Below are 6,000 nucleotides of genomic sequence, written 5' to 3'. Positions count from 1 at the left end.
AAACTTGGTGGCTCTTTGTTTAGATTTTGACCAAAGATGTTATTTTCCTCATGGGTATACTTAATGTTTCCATACTAGAGAAAAATATAAAGCTTTTGAGGAAAAGTCTTTTCCTGTCCACTTAAGGGAGAGTAATTCTCCCTAAGCAGTACATAAAAAGATTGATCTGGTTTTCTCCCTCCCACCAGGTTGTCAGTGGTTCCTGGACAAAAATCTCCACTTAAAGCTTGGTTCACTGGAACCTTGTGCTCTAACAACTCTACACTACTGCATGTGCCAGACATAAAGAAACAAATATTAATAATAATAATGTGATTACTTAGAGCATATTATATACCAGCACTAAGCTAGGTCACTTATGAGTGTTATTATTAAACCCTACTACAAGGTATTTTAGTATTCCCACTTTACAGATGAGGAAACTGAGGCTCACAGAGGATAGGATTAGAAATCTTGCCCAAGTCACACAGTGGTGAGTCAGCATCTGACCCAGGTCTGTCTGACTCCAAAACAGGGGTTCTATGTCCCCCTGCAGGATCCTTACCACCTGGACTTCATCGGACGTCTCCTACCTGGGCTCCTTGCCCCCTCCCTCTCCTTACTACAGGAGATGGCATCCCATCCACTTCTGCCAGATAAATTGTCCTGAAGTCCCTTCACAGTCTGCTTTCATTCCCACCCTTCCTGCAAACGGCAGTAATCCACAGGGAAAAGTCCAGACTCCCTTCCCTGGCGTTCAGTCCTTCATCGTCAGCCTCACTTCCTGCTCTTACTGTGCAAACTCTAGGCTGGGCCAGTTCAGTGACTCTGCTCGTTGCTGCTCCTTGGCTCGGGGTCTTCCTCTTCTCTGCAGGATCTTTCCCTTTTATCTCTGCTTACCTGAGGCTTACTCTTCCCTTACAGGCCATGAGAGCCCTTCTCTCTCACGGGGACCTTCTTGCCAAGTTCAAGTCTGGGTGACCACTTCACCCTCAGAGTTTGCGTGGCATCCATTCATTCATCCATCCATTCATTTATTCATCATTTAGAGCTGACATTTACCAGGGACAGTACAGGGACTGGGGATAGAGGCATAGTTCTAACTCCAGAATTATGGACATATAATTACAATCCAATTCAACAGCATGAGATGATTTCAATAGAGGACAGTGTGCAAGCCCCATGGGAATATGGTGATGAACAGGAGAAACTCGGTCTCCATCCCAGTGGAGCTCACAGCCTGGTGGGGGAGGTCTTAGTTCCTTCGGTGGCAGGATGGAAGATGCACAGGGCTGGAGAGCGGGGAGGCAAGGAGAACACTGTGCAAACTGGACCTGAAACCCAGGCAGTGACAGCGGGGCTGGAGAGGAGGAGCCAGAGACGGTGTAGATATGACAAGATTTTCACATGGAGTGACAAGTCCTAATGGCTTCCTCTGCAAATTCTAGGTTGTGAATGGGTAGTGTGTTTGTTTTCTAGGGCTGCCGTAACACAGTGCCACGAATTGGGTGGCTTAAACGACAGAAATGTATTGCCTCACAGTTCCAGAGGCTGGAAGTCTGAGATTAAGGTGTCAGCAAGGTCGGTTCCTCCTGAGGGCTGTGAGAAAGCTGTTTCGTGCCTCTTACCTAGCTCCTAGTAGTTTGCTGGAAATATTTGGTGTTCCTTGGCCTATAGAAGCATCACCTTCATGTGGCATTGTGTGTGTGTGTGTGTGTGTGTGTGTGGTGTGTCCAAATTTCCCCTTTTATTAAGGATACCAGTCATATTAAATTAGGGATCACTCTAACAACCTCATCTTAACTAATTACACCTCCAGTGACCCTATTTGGACATCTCCAAGTAAGGTCACATTTTGTGGTACCGGGGGGTTAGGACTTCAACATATAAATTTTGGAGGGACACAATTCTACCCCAACAGGTGGATAGCAACGACATTAAACACACTGGGAATTAGAGGAGGAAAAATTTGTGGGAGGGAAATGACCAATTCATCTTTGGAAATGCAGAACATCTGCTCCACCTTTGTTGTGTGGCTGCTGTTAACGATCCAAAGGATCCCAGATATGAAAGATAAATCATATATCAATGTGAAGGAAATACCAGGTGAAATCCATCTGCTGCTCTGGCCATTTGTCTTAGGAGGCAGATCCCTCATCTCAGTCACTTTCAGGAGACCGGCGGGGGCTTTGAAGCTGCTTTAAGACAAAATGAAATAAACACAGCCACAGGAGCCAGTGAGCAACCTCTGGCAATTAAAAAACTTTGATCAGGTTTGTCTAAAATATGCCTACAATTCTAAAAACAAAACGATTGCTGTAGAGATAGCTGTCATCTGGAAAACGACCATACTGCTTTTCAAAATTTCTTCCCGATGTACAGGGTTGGCTTTTGTTAAATTTATCCTATGGGTATTGGAAGTCATCTTTTCTGAGACACACAAATGTTAACTCATTTAACCACATGTGTGAGTTCAATTAAGTAAACACTTCCTGAGAGAACACTGAACTATGTTCTCTGCCTCTTAGGAGGCCATGTCTGGAAGAAATAAGAATTCTGTAGATGTGTATAGCACTTTGCAATTTATAAAATTTCTGCACATACATCATCTCACTTAAATCTAACAACATCTTGAGATATGTGGGCAGATGTTGGTATCTCCGTTTACATATCAGGAAACTGAGATTTAGAGAGGGAAAGCCACATGTTCAAGGTCACATGAGGAATAGTAGGTGTGACGGGAATGCGTCCTGAAAAATATTAATATGCTTTCCCCTTTTGTATTTCCTTTCCTGACCTCATCCTGTTCTGCCAGGTTACGTGTTTTTCCATGATTTATCATCCACTTTGATATTTTCACTATATATTTTCTCTATCCTAAACTAGTTACATGAACACTACATTTTTGTTGTTTCCTTCAGTGAAAATTCTTTTGGTTAGATTGGTTTGTATTTTTGCTTCTTGACTACGCTTTCTGTTTTATAGCCAAAATACAACCAGGGAGTATATAATGGTTAAATATCTTGCTTTGCGTGAAACAAGATTCAAATTGGTGAGACTGTCTTTTAGCCTGCTTAGATTCCACAAATCCCTGCATTTTCCATCTCTGCTCCAAAGAGCCTGCTGCCAAGGAGGCATCTGCTGGTCAGAGTTTAGGGCTGATATTAAAGGTCAAGGTCCTCCAAGGTGTCTGACAAGGAAAGAACAATTGAGTATCACTGTTTAGAGGATGTTCTTATCCAGGAAAAAGACATTTTGTATTTTGGTTCTGGTAATGAATAACTCAGGATAATTCTCTTTTACTTACAGGTCAGGCTCTACTGGATGCCAAACCTTTTTTAAAAGTTTATAAAAGACATTAGGGATTAGGATTCCAATGAATATGGAGAAAAGCACAAAAAATGCAGTAAAGCTAACTTCGGATTACAAAATAATATGAAGGGTATGACTTCATTTTTATGAAAGAAACAATCCATGTTTGCACAGATAGAAAAGATTGCAAGTCTATATATTGAAATGTTTTTAATAATTATATCAGAAAATGGGAATTATGAATATCTTTATCTTCTTTTTGTCTATGTTTGTATTTTAGGATGAACATGTAGGTAATGAGATTTTTTTAAAAGCTGTTAATAATAGGGTAAACGGGGGAAGAAATGAGAGAATATATCGGAACTCTGTCCTTTCTCCTCACTTTTCTATAAAGCTAAAACTGCTCTAAAAAATAAAGTCTTTTAAATTTTTTAAAAGTTATTAAGATAACTGTACCAGCAATAATGCTTAGTGCTGAGTTTAATATGTTAGTTTTAGTAAAGGAACCTAGGAAGGGAAAGAGTAACTAACTCTGAGAGTGACAGTGAGACATTTGTTTACATGTCTGGTTTCCTCCCCTAGAATACACGCTCAAGGGCAGAGTCCCTGCCTTTGTCACCTATGGAGAAGGCACACACAACAGATACTTGTTGAATGAACGAATGAAGAATGAATGAATAAGTGAGTGAGAGCCAGGAACAGGATAAGGCATTTATTCAAAGGAGTTCGGCCACATATCTCTTCTCCTATATGTTTCCCTACAAATTGTGTGACTTTTCCTAACAAATATAAGAACATGTGTTTAAAGTCATTTCAAGGATAGGAGAACAAGTGGGACAAAAATAAACATAAAGAAATATGCATGTATGGAGACCTTTTAAAACCAAAAGACAAAAATTTGCTTTCGAAGCTAGTGATATAAATCAGACTTATTAAAACATATAATTGTAAGGAAAGAATTAAATTATATGCAGTGTGTTCTGCCTATAAATTGAAATTGTGAATGAAAAGACAAATAACCCAATTTAAAAATGGGCAAAGGAACTTGTATTAGTTTCCTAGGGCTGCTGTAGCAAATTACCACAAAACTGTGTGGCTTAAAACAATCAAAGTTACTCTTTCACAGTCAGCAGGATTGGTTCCTTTCGGGGGCAGAGGGAGGAACTTCCATGCCTCTCTCCCAGCTGCCAGTGGTCACTGGCGATCCTCAGTGTTCCCTGTCTTGTAGGTGCATCGCTCCAATCTCTCCGCTATGTGTGTGACCTCGTCCAAATTTCTCTCTTCTTGTAAGTACATCGGTCATATTGGATTTAGGGTCTGCCCAGTATGAACTCACATTAACTTCATTACATCCGCAAAGACGCTATTTCCAAACACTCATAAGATCACGTACACAGGTTCCAGGGGGACATGAATGGGGAACACTATTCAACCCAGTACAGAGAGGAACAAACATTTCTCCAAGGAAGATACACCAATAAGCACATGAAAAGACGCTCATCCCTAGCCGTCAGGGAAATGCAAGTCAAAACCACAATGAGACACCACTTTAAACCAACTGGGATGACTATAATAATAATAAAAAAAAAAAGACAGTTTGGCAGATCCTCAAAAAGTTAAACGTAGAGCTACTGCATGTCACAGCAATTCCACTCCTAGGTATATATACCTAAAGAACTGAAAACAAATGTTCACACAAAAACTTGTACACAATGTTCACAACCACTTTATTCATAATAGTGAATAAGGGGGAACATCCCAAACGCTCATCCATTGGTGAACAGGTAAGCACAACGTGGTATATCCATACAACGGAATATTTTCAGCCATAAACAGAAATAGAATTCATTCTATGACACAGATGAACCTTGGAAACGTTATGCTAAGTGAAAGAAGCCAGACACGAGAGGCCACATGCTGTATGATTCCATTTATGTGAAATGTCCAGAAAAGGCAAATCTATAAGACAAAGGAGATTAGCAGTTGCCAAGGGCTGGAGGATGGGGAAGGGGGTATGGGGAGTGGCTGCTAATGGGCACAGGGTTTCTTCTAGGGGTGATGCAAATGTTCTAAAATTAGATAGCGGTGATGGTTTTGCAAACTTGTGAATAAAAATTTACATAGAAATAAAAGAATGAAAGGATATAATATGAGGCTAACATTTTATAAAGTCAGAAAACGTAAATAAAAAAGTTTTGACATTAATTCCTTTCCTGGATCTATAAGTGTTTAAATAGATGCAATACTATGAAGCCATAATATAAAGTGGCTCGCCCTGTGAAAAATTTAGAGTAATGATAAAATAATGTTCTTTACGTATACGAGTACGTCTGGTGCATGTCTCTCATTGTAACATGGAAGACTGTGACACTGGTGTTAGTTCTCATTTAAGATCAAGATCATAAGGAATTTCTGTGGTAAATACCATGCAAACTCTGTATCAGAAACTTCTCTATATCAGAACTTATTTGGGGTAAGTTTATAAGACACACTTAAACTTCACTCCTCGTCTCTTACCTGGAATCATAGTTGGATGGTAGAAAAATGAAGACCAGATAAATGTGTTATTCGTTAGACTGCTAAATTCTGACTAATTCTTTTTACTAATCAATAAAATGCTCTCACCTGTTGGTCTTTATAAAGTTCATTGATATATTGAAGCACATTGTGATAGCTCTTATATTTTTATCTGCTTCTCTTTCATTTCCC

This window comes from Cynocephalus volans, chromosome 8 (genome assembly GCF_027409185.1).
Source record: "Cynocephalus volans isolate mCynVol1 chromosome 8, mCynVol1.pri, whole genome shotgun sequence".
Lineage (NCBI taxonomy): Eukaryota > Metazoa > Chordata > Mammalia > Dermoptera > Cynocephalidae > Cynocephalus > Cynocephalus volans.
This window is presented reverse-complemented; position numbering follows the sequence as displayed.